The 11840-nt window shown below is 39.8% G+C and overlaps 1 pseudogene; it reads right to left on the bottom strand.

Moving 5' to 3' along the window:
- Positions 1–10573: 10573 nt before the first annotated feature.
- On the bottom strand, positions 10574–11589 carry LOC123636515 (annotated as a pseudogene).
- Positions 11590–11840: the final 251 nt, after the last annotated feature.

The raw sequence follows: 11840 nt of genomic DNA, 5'->3' as shown, positions 1-11840 counted from the left end.
CTCACCAAAATAATCAAGAATTAATTTCAAATGTGTGTATTGCATATATTTTAAGCAAAGCAAAAGTAGGATTCCAGGAAAACAGGCCAAGATTGCTGCAAAAGCTACTCTAGATTAACTACATTAAACTTTAATGTGCTTAGGAATCACAAGAGACCTTATAAATCAAATGAAAGTTCTGATTCAATAGGTTTCTGGTTGGACCTGGTAAACTTCGTTTCTCACAAGTCCTATGAGATTGTGATGCCAGTGATCCAAAGACTACATTGTGAATAGCCAAGGACTAATGCAGGTAAACCACAGGAATTCAAAGGGACTGGACCCCTGACATCTATGCACAACACTCTTAACATGCGTAACACTGCCATCCAGAATACTGTGATGATAAGTACAAATTTTAAATAACCCATTCAGTCAAGTGTGTTTATTAAAACACCTTTAGAAAGAGGCAGTCAGGAAAGAAACAAAGCACTTACAGGCATTTAATGGTAGACTCTATAAAACATGTAGTTTCTCTACAAAACATTGTTACAACTCAGAATTTCTCAAACCTGCAGATGAGTGGATCTCTCCAACTCTCTGTGTTCCCTCTATCCCAACACCCCACCCATCCATGAATCTCTACCACACGCCTCACTTTGAACAAAAAAAGAAAATTATGGTGACTCCCTTTTCTATTTATTTTTTATATGTCAACCCCTTGGTCAATTTGCAAATGGTGACTTCCTTTGAGAGTGAAAGGGCTAGAGTGATTAGTAACTAAAGAGATAAAGATACTTAAGTTGAAAAGGGTTATAGAACATAGAGGAGAAAATATTAATAGATGAAGCTGTGGGAAAAGAAAAAGCATGGTGCCTGGAGTCAGAAGACATTCTAGCTTCCTTCATAGTATGTACCCTAGGAATTGCATGAGTCTCTTTCCCCATTGGAGTTTCAGCTTTCTCGTCTGTAACAAGAGAGCAAAATACCCCCCTGGTGGGATATTATGAGGAACAAATGTACCAAGTATTAAAATATTAATAAACATTAATAAATTAAATATTGAAGCAGAGATGATTAAGCAAAAATAATGCCCAGTTCTATTGATAAGGGCATGGAAAGTAACTAAATAAACAGCAACACATATGAAAGTGCCCAGCACACAAGTAGAGACTTCAAATAATTTTTTTAAAGGAGAGAACAATTGTAGTCTTAAAGCACCAATTAGGAAGTTTAGATTTGATTCTGAAAGCATGTCCAAGCAAAAAAAAACCTTAATCTTACTATTTTAAAATTGATTTTTACATACATAGAAGCAGATGTTTTAGAGTATAATTCTATTCTAGAATGCCCTGTACTCTCTTTTTTCAATTCAATTTAACAAAACTTTTCAGAACACCTGCTCTAGGCTAGAAATGTCAAGGAATGCAAAAATGAGTAAGTGGTCCCTTCTCTCAAGAAATTCTCAGTCTCAAAGGAATAATGAGGCCAGTATACAAAAAGCTGTAATGGTAGACAGACTTCTTCAGTCTCCCACCTGTGTGTCTGGAAATTTTATTGCTTTAAAGTCATTATCCCATAAGAAATTGAAGGTGCAGGTTTCCATCTTTATCCCACAAGGGAGAACTTTGCCTTAGAAATCCTTACTGTACCAAGGGTGGGTACAGATTGGGAAAACCCTCTATTTCTGACATTTCAGATTAAAACATGACCCAGCCTACCAGATGAACAGCAAGAGGGGTCCAATTTCATCTGAGTGGTTAGAACTATATAAACAGGGACAAAATTAAAACAGATACACAAGGAAGTGTTCTCAAAATTCCCTCAGATTTAGAACAGAGTTACTTCAGAGTCAACACGTGTAGGACTCTGGGCCCAACCCTGCCTTTCTCAGACCTGCTTTGCTTTGATCTATTTTACATATACTGTTGTGTTGGATTTCACTGGGGAGAGGCAGAGGATGAATTTGAAAACCACTGACTAGTGGCATTATATGGCAAGGATGTGGACCACATCAAAAACAGGCTGCCAGCCTAACACAAAATTGAGGCACACTTCAGGGATACATTAGAACATATTCTTATTTTATTTGCATAATTGTGGCTTGTATAACCTCTGCCATCCACGGTGAAAAATATTTTCAGTTGTTTTAGGAGACACTGCTTTTAGCATGCTGTGTCTGCAGAACAAATTGAACTGTATGTTGTCAGGAATCTATTCAGGATAAATAAAAATTACTGTGTGTATAGTGTGTTTCACAAATGGCCTCACACTCTTTGAGAACAAATGAGGTCATGGTGATGTTAATTACCTGTCACTGGACAGTTCACCCCCATGTGCTAGCACAGGACCTCAGGCCTCTCTTCTTCATATCTTCCCGTTACTCCTGTGAGTCCTCAGGAAGTGACACGTGTGTGCTCAGGAGAAAGTCTGTTGTGATCTGCTCTGCCTGTCTTGGTGATGCCTGCTGCCCTCAAGCCACTGTCCAGGGTTCTGTTTCTTGGTGCTACCAAAGCAGCAGTTACCAAAGGTGTTTAAACCCCAAGGTTCACAAACTCCCTCACGAAAAAAGCCCCTCTGAATCTGCCTCCCACCTTTCTTTACAATTGGGGTCATACCTTGTTTCTGAGTCCAGGCTTTGTATCAAACTGTGCTGTGTTCCACATTTCAACCTTCATGCCTCTGGCTCCAGGCAAATGCATGTGAATGGAAGGACGGGCTCCATGAGTAATCTCGGGGACTGTGTTGACTGTTTGCAAAATATAAAACTTATAGGAGAAAACCCAACTAGCAGTGGTTTAAATCAGAAGATATTTATTATTATCAACAAGTCTGGAGGAGAATCCCAAGGTTGTTTCAGTGTCTCAACAATGACTTCAAGAATCTAAGCTCTTTCCTTCTTTTCTTTCCATTCTACCATCCTCAACACATTGGCTTTCCCTCTCTGGCTTGCTGCTTCAGTCTCAGGATTACTGCTGCAGTTTCAATTATCACGTCCTCCTACTGCTGCCTTGAGTGACAGAAAGGAAGGGGGCAAAATTAAAAAGTTTTCAATGGCTGTGCATGTCTGTCTTTTTTGAAAGAAAGGATAGTTTTCCAAGAAGCTCTCAAAAAGACTTCCCTGTACATCTTATTGCCATGTCACATGACCACCTCTAGTTACAAGGGAGTCTGGAGAGAGATGATCTGGTATTTATCCTCAACCCTGGGAGAGAGATGAAAGAGGAGATGAAAGGCTTGTTAGTTCTGCTATATTGTCCAAAATAACTTCCATGTGAGAGTGATGCTGTCATATCAACACTTACGAACGAGCATCCCTGGCTGATATTTGGGCCACAAATAAATTAAATTACTTAAAGTTAGATAATATCCAGATTATTTACAATTTACACAGAGTTAGTTATGTGCAGTTTAGACTCAGAATCCAAATTATAGTACTTATCTATGTAGCATTTTCTTAGTATCATGGTGACATTTTAAATGCTGAAAACCCATAAGGTTAACCCATTGCAAAATAAGGTCTATGAGTACAGAATTATAGGATAAGAACAGGACATTTGCAAATGTTATTGTAAAAAAGACAAAAATTGATGACTTGTAAAGAAAGCAGCTTGTTGGTAAATTACTTTTCACTAAGGCCTCCCTGTAGCTAGAGGCTACTCTACTGGAATTTGAGGTTATTCCCTCTATTTGATTATACAAAAGAAATGAACATTAGAAATAGCCTATTCTCTAATGCAATCCATACTGCTTGGGGCAAAAGAGGTTTACGGATTAATAAAAAGTGATGTCCTAGTTTCTCTGGGCTCTTCCTCTAGGTTTCAAGTAACAGTAGAGCAGGATCCACTGGCTCATTTTCTCCACAATTCTCTGATCACAGCTCTGCTTTCTCATCTCCTCCAAACTACATCTAACACACATGCACACACACATGCATACACATTCATACATTTCTACTTCAGGGTGTTTCCTTTTTTATGGTTCTTTCTTGTTTTATATGGCCTTTCCTCCATTGCTTCCTGGGAAACTTTCGTGCCTTCTGCCATCTTTTTTTTTTTTCTTCCAGTTCTCTTTTCTTTTCTTTTATTTTCTTTTTTCTTTGTTTTGTTGAGACAGAGTCTTAGTCTGTCACCTGGGCTAGAGTGCAGTGGCATTGTCTTAGCACACTGCAATCTCAAGTAATCCTCCTGCCTCAGCCTCCTGAGCTGAAACTGCAGGCATGCGCCACCATGCGTGGCTAATTTTTTCTATTTTTAGTAAAGATGGGGTCTTGCTCTTGCGCAGGCTGCTCTCAAACTCCTGAGCTCAAGCAATCCTCTGCCTTGGCCTCCCAGAGTGCTAAGATTACAGCCATGAGCTACCATGCCCAGCCCCTCTAGTTTTCTTGAAGGTATAGCAGCATGTATGAGACAACCACATATATAAGAATAGGACAGCTATAATATTGGTACTTGAAATCAAATTGAAGATTGCAGGTGGTCCTGCCTGTATCCATTACGAAAGTTAGCAAGTTGTCCACATGGACACAAATGGGAAATTAGGATCAGGTTACAGACCTAGAAATGTCAGAGGCCCAGTAATCTGGGAGCAGAGCCAATGTGCAGGCAGAGCATGGAACTCTAGTGCATAACTGGTGGGCCTACTGCAGATGCCCTCACCAGGAAAGGGTCCTGGGGCAGAGTTCAAGAGTCTGTTACCAGGACTTGAACCTGAAACAAGCTCTGTGTAGTGGAAGGCACAAAGCCATGGGCCCTGGAACAAAGTGAACATCTTAGCAAGGAGAAGTGTTCCAAATGGGAAACTGAATTAAATGTCTGATACAAAGGAGAAGAGAGAGGGGAAAAGGCAAAGACTGCATTAAACAATAGTTCTTAGCTCAAAATTTCCTTGAATTCTCATGCTTTATCTCAAACATTCTCGAGACTGTATGTATTCCAAAATATATGTTCATTGTAATATACAAATGTTTTAAATAATACAACATCTAGAAAACTAATGCACCATTCTTATCCCTGGTTTTCAGTACGCTCTGGTCATGCAGCTGTATGCTCCATGGCATACAGTCTTGCAGAAGTCCCTGTGACATTGAATGCAGTGGCCCTAAGCTGTATCCTGCTATTAAAATGCCCTGTTGTGTTTTCTTTCCCTTCTCTGTCTAACTTCCCCATTCCCCTACCAATGTTTCCTCCTATATACTCTTCATACTCAAATTCTTACTGCAGTGTCTGCTTTCTGGAGGAATCCAACCTATGTCTAGTAGCTAATATGGTGCCTGGAAGGTAGCAGGTACTTAAGAAGTGCTGGGTGAGGGAACGAATAACCATCTCCAGTTTTCTGCAGGAGGCATTGCTTGAATGGGTTTTTGTAGCTTTAAGTATGATTCTACAGCCCAGCAGAGTCCTCCAAACCTTGCACGGGAAAAGAGGAATGCCAAGAGAGGTGTATCAGTCAAGGTTCTCGAGAGGAACAGTACTGGTAGGAGAGGGAGATCGTGGGAGGGTGGAGAAGGAGAGGAGGGTAGGGAGTGAGGGAGCACAGAGAAAGAGAGAGAATAAAAATCTAGAAGAGAGAGAAGAGAGATTTTAAGGAATTGGCTTATGTGATTGTGGGGTCTGGCAAATCTGAAATCTATAGAGCTGACAAGCAAGCTGGACGTTCAGGCAAGAGTTGATGTTGCAGTCTTCAATCTGAAATCCATAGGACAAACCAGCAGGCTAGAAACTCAGGTGGAATTTCCATGTTGCAGCCTTGACACAGAATCCCTTCTTCTCTAGGAACCCTTGGTCTGTGCTGTTTAGGTACTCAACTGATTGGATGAGGCCCACCCACATTATGGAGGGTAATATGTCTTACTTAAAGCCAACTGATCATAAAAGTTCATCACCTCTACAAAATACCTTCATAACAATAACTAGATTAGTGTTTGACCAAATAACTGGGTGCTATAGCCTAGCCAGGTTGACATATAATATTCACCATCACAACAGGTCCAACAGGCTCTTGACATAGCCCCTCAACTGGCCCTTGTCCTGGTCACACCTTCCTCACACAGTCTCATTCTGCTTCATCTACCTAACAGCCTGACTCTCTCTACAACACTTCTATTTTGATTTTCAGTCTTATGGGGTTCCATGGCTCTCTATCATGCTACTTTGTTCTTCTGTCCATGGTTTCTCTACTGAATTGGACTCTACTCTTGGAGACTCCCTTCTTGAGCTGGGCCCACAGCCCCTTCCAGGATGCACCTTGCAAGTGTTTCAGTCCAATGGTCCACTGTACTGGCCTCAAACAAGCTGTGAGATTCTCCCCAGATTCCCAAAACAAAAATATGTTTGATTCATGAAACTAAACATAAAATATATGTCAAAGAGCATTTTTGTTAAGGAAAAGGAAATGGGGCAAAATCAAACTGCAGCCCCTGGGAGGAAGGGGAGGAGTAGCTGTGATTCCCACTAGCATTTTTGTCAGAGCGTTTGTTGATTATTGTTACTTAATGTCAAAGCATACTGGAAACACTTTAAAAGAGCATCATTGACACATTACATCAGGTAAATAAACATCTCCATCTCAACTGACTCATTTGCTGGAAAAATTTCACTTAACAATACAAATAAAGAGAGGACTGGAAATGTGGATGGTTAAAAAGTATATTTTATAGTTTTCAGGATATGAGTAAAGATGTAAAATTTTTATAAATTTTAAGGGTTATTTTTATAATCTTGAAACAATGAATTTTTGTCAAAATTAGGACAAACTTTGGAAGTCTAACATTTCATTTCCTTTTGACAGGAGTAAAATTTGTTCTTTCCAAGAGTAAAATTAAGAGAATTGCTCCAACTCACACAACACGATGGAGGCAGAGTTCCAAGTTCACTTTCAAGTTTTCTGACAGTTTGTCCCATAATTTTCCACTATTCTAGATTATTTTGGTGTATGTGGCTTGTTGCTATTATTGTCTTTTTTCTTCTCTTTCTTTTTTAGCTCCAGAGAGGCAGAGATTCAAAATGGGGGGAAAGAAACTTAACCCTTGTAACATCTCACAAAGTAGGGGTTGTTTTCTCTAATTTTTACAGACTAGGAAACTAAGACTTGAAAGTTAGACAACATGTCAAAAGTCACAATAAAGTTCAGAATAACAATGCTGGGATTTGAACCCAATTTTTTCACATTTCTACTCTGGGAAAATGAGGGTAATTTTGGCCTCAAAAATGTTCAGATCCCACTTTTCTTCAACAAGCCCAACTAATGATAAAAATGGCAACTCCAAAACTTTTCAGAAATCCTTCCTTCTCACAATGATAATATTTAAATTTGAGAACTTCTATAGACTAAAAAAGCTTACATGATATAAAAGGGGAGAAAATATGTTATATTCATTGTGCATTTCTGCACATCTTTGTAAGAACTTCCTTTGGAAATCTAATATCTTCCTCTACATTATTAATTTCCAGATATTAGAATAATAATAATATTTTATTAAGTCTTAGAGATGCAATCTTAAAAATGTAAGAGACATGATTAGTAAGAAAAAAAGAATGTGGAACTTTGCAGCTCAATAGTATTATTGTGAAAATATACAATGTTTTCTCTAATAAATGGATAGACCTAACAGTCATTTTTGCTATTTCTCACTTCAAAGATAATAATAAAATTCAGGGCAGTATTAGTTTTGTATCAGAGAACAATTATTTCTTCAAGCTATTTCTTGATTTAAATAGGTCTTATCAGACTTTGAAGTATGTTGGCATTTACCCAAGAGACTATTGTTTCCCTAGAAAGATAGTTGTGAGTCCAGTTTTTTCTTTAGTAACTGAACGACCTGGTCAGAGAGACTGGAATATTGTTAAGTTTAAAAAAATTATTTGGAGGAATCTGATTTAAATTTCAATGGGATTCATTTTTAGGCTCTAGAAAGAGGCGAGATCATCTGAGCTCTGGTCATGTGCTTGGAGCTTATGGTCAGGTAAGCACAGGTCAGATACTGCTAAGGTTTGGATGTTCGTCCCCTGCAATCCTCACGTTGAAATTTGATCCCCAATGTTGGAGGTGGGGCCCATTGGGAGGTGCCTGGGCCATGGGACAGATCCCTCCTGAATAGATTAGTACCCTCAGTGGTGAGTTCTCAGCTCTGTTAGTTCCCATGAAAGCTGGTTATTAAAAAGTAGCCTGCCACCTCCCCCTCTTCTTGCTTCCTGTCTAGTCATGTGATCTCTGCACTCACAGGCTGCCCTTTGCCTTCTGCCATAAGTGCAAGCAGCCTGCGGTCCTCACGAGATGCAGATCTTGAACTTTATAGCCATGCATCAGTTAGGGTTCAGTTGCAAAAAGCAGAAACTACCCCAGCTTTCATAAACAGAAAGAGATTTGATACAGGCCATTAAACACAAAATAGTTAGAAAGCCTTAGGAGCAAGTTTTAGACCAAGTCTCCAAAAATGACTCTCAAAATAACTCTGCCAAGCTGGCCCACCAAGGCAGCTGCTATCTCCACCACAGTCAGGGGGTAGAGGAATCAGAAGACCACCATCAGGAACTGCTGAGTTTGAGGCTGTGCTGCCTTAGCTGCAATCCAGTGCTCAGAAGGCAACCTCAGCCACCACAACTGTCTCTCAAGACCCTCAGAGCTAGGGACTGGATTCTGCAATGCTTTTGCAGAGAGACCCAGCACCCCCATGACTGTGCTTGTTCCAGCAACATCTGCAGCAGCTGAAGTGAAGCCCCCATCTCATTTCCACCTTCCAAATTTCAAATGAGGGTCATCTAGTTGGGGAATTTAACTTACATTTGGAGGCTAGAAGAGAATGTTCTTTTTATTTTGTTTATAATTTACATATAATAATTGTACATGTTTATGGGGTACAGTGTGATGTTTCAATACATGTATACATACTGTAATGACACCGTCCAGGGAGTTAACAAGTCCGTCACCTCAAACCTTTATCATTTCTTTGTGGTGATAACTTTTAATTTTCTTTTCTAGCTACTTCAAAATATACAATGCTTTTTTTTTTTTTTTTTGAGAAGAGTCTCGCTCTGTTGCCTGGGCCAGAGTAAGTGCCTTGGCGTCAGCCTAGCTCACAGCAACCTCAAACTCCTGGGCTCAAGCAATCCTCCTGCCTCAGCCTCCCGAGTAGCTGGGACTACAGGCATGCACCACCATGCCCAGCTAATTTTTTCTATATATATTTTTAGTTGGCCAGATAATTTCTTTCTATTTTTTTTTTAGTAGCGACGTGGTCTCGCTCTTGCTCAGGCTGGTCTCGAACTCCTGACATCGAGCGATCCGCCCGCCTCGGCCTCCCAGAGTGCTAGGATTACAGGTGTGAGCCACCACGCCCAGCCTGATCCTAATCTTGAATGTAACCTTTGCTCTTTAAAATGAGCTTCTGAATTTTAAACACAAAATGGAAATACAAAGGAAAACAAAAAACAAACAGACAGTGAAGATTGTAATGGCTTTATCATTCAGCTAAGCATTTTCCTTCCTTGTAAGGCCAAGCAAAACAAAAGGGAGCTGAATAGAAAAATCAAGCATTTGGAGACGAACACATCATCTGAGATCATTTCCAGTGATCTCATGAAGCTTGGGACAAGAACTGCTAAGTCTCCTCTCCTCTTCCAGAACTGGTTTAGTCCAAAAGAATCATGCTAGTCAACATTCCCTAGGTGTGAAGTATATATGATAGGTGTCTTTCTGGAGCTCCAAAGGCTTCTGAGCTTATAAAATAGTGCCTTATGGTGTGGCGGATGGAGACCTAGAGTGTATTCAGAAGATCAGGCTCTCATGTTAGTTCTGCTACAAATGAGGTGCATAGCTCTTTGGGCCTGTGTTTCATCTGAAAATACGATGTGGCTAGACAAGATGATCTCTCAAGATCTTCCATCAAAAATCTATGATGGTGTAAAGCTAACAAAAGGTCCAGCAGCTCAACAATACTGTATTGTAAGGAAGGAGATAATTTGCCAATGTGATGAAAGACCCTAGTATTAAAAAGAATCTGTTGACTTTTCTACTATTCTGCTATATATATATATATATATATATATATATATATTTTTTTTTTTTTTTTTTTTTAGACAGAGTGTCGCTTTGTTGCCCTGGCTAGAGTGAGTGCTGTGGCGTCAGCCTAGCTCACAGCAACCTCACACTCCTGGGCTCAAGCGATCCTCCTGTCTCAGCCTCCTGAGTAGCTGGGGCTACTGGCATGCACCACCATGCCCGGCTAATTTTTTTTTGTATATATATTTTAGTTGGAAGATAATTTCTTTCTATTTTTAGTAGAGACGGGGTCTCACTCTTGCTCAGGCTGGTCTCGAACTCCTGACCTGGAGTGATCCACCCACCTCGGCCTCCCAGAGTGCTAGGATTATAGGCGTGAGCCACCACTCCCGGCCTCTGCTATATATTTAGTGTCATAAATATGATAAAGAATTATAATATAAAAGATTAATGCAAGTCATAACGATTAATCTAGGGCTATAAGGTAATGATTATACTAGATGAAAATAACAACTTGATAGGCACTGGAATATGCTCGGATGTATTAAAGTGGGTGAATTTTACATCATTGTAACTGGGCTCAAACACATCTTTATTAATCAATATAGGAACTGTTACAATCAACACATTTTTGCCAATGAGAAATAAGTTCGTTTATTACTGTCGCATAAAACTCCATACTTTGGGATTCAACAAACTCTCGGAAAAAATTTTCTGCATCCTGCTGGTGGTGGAAGCATTTTTCCTGCAAAAAGTTATCAAGATGCTTGAAGTGGTAGTCAGTTGGCGAGAGGTCAGGTGAATATGGTGGATGAGGCAAAACTCTGTAGCCCAATCCTTTCAACTTTTGAAGCATTGTTTGTGCGACGTGTTGTCAGGCGATGTTGTGGAGAAGAACTGGGCCCTTTCTGTTGACCAACGCCAGCTGCAGGCGTTGCAGTTTTCGGTGCATCTCATTGATTTGCTGAGCAGACTTCTCAGATGTAATGGTTTCTCCAGGATTCAGAAAGCTGTAGTGGATGAGACCAGCAGCAGACCACCAGCGACTGTGACCTTTTTTTGGTGCAAGTTTGGCTTTGGGGAGTGCTTTGGAGCTTCCTCTTGGTCCAACTACTGAGCTGGTCGGCCCTGGTTGTTGTATAAAATCCACTTTTCGTTGCACATCACAATCTGATTGAGAAATAGTTTGTTGCTTCCAATAATGGAAGACGACATTTCAAAATGACGATTTTTTTTATTTTCAGTCAGCTCATGAGGCATCCACTTATCAAGCTTTTTCACCTTTCCAATTGACTTCAATTGCCCAATGACAGAATGGTCAAGTTTGAGTTGTTCAGCAATTTCTCATGTAGTTGTAAGAGGATCAGCTTCGATGATTACTCTCAGTTGGTCATTGTCAACTTCCGATGGCCGGCCACTGCACTCCTCAACTTCAAGGCTCTCATCTCCTTTGCAAAATTTCTTGAACCACCCCTGCACTGTATGTTTGGTAGACGTTCCTGGGCCAAATGCGTCATTAATGTTGCGAGTTGTCTTCACTGCTTTACAACCCATTTTGAACTCGAACAACAAAAGCGCTCGAATCTGCTTTTTGTCTACCATTATTTCCATAGTCTAAAATAAATATAAAATAAACAGCAAGTAATGTCATTAAATAAATAATAAGCAAAAAAGCATAAAGTGATAAATGCGCATTAAAATGATGTGTAACATAACTACATTTATTTAAGAATGTATTCCAATATCAAATAGCAAACTTCTGCAATGCTAAAACTGCAATTACTTTTTCACTAATCTAATAGTTCAGTTAGATTTATGGAGCAATGACAACAAAAATATACTGCACCTGGCCTGTAGGTCTA

Source organism: Lemur catta, chromosome 4, assembly GCF_020740605.2.
Source record: "Lemur catta isolate mLemCat1 chromosome 4, mLemCat1.pri, whole genome shotgun sequence".
NCBI lineage: Eukaryota > Metazoa > Chordata > Mammalia > Primates > Lemuridae > Lemur > Lemur catta.
Note: the sequence above shows the minus strand (reverse complement) of the source record. Positions and strands in the feature narration are given on the sequence as shown.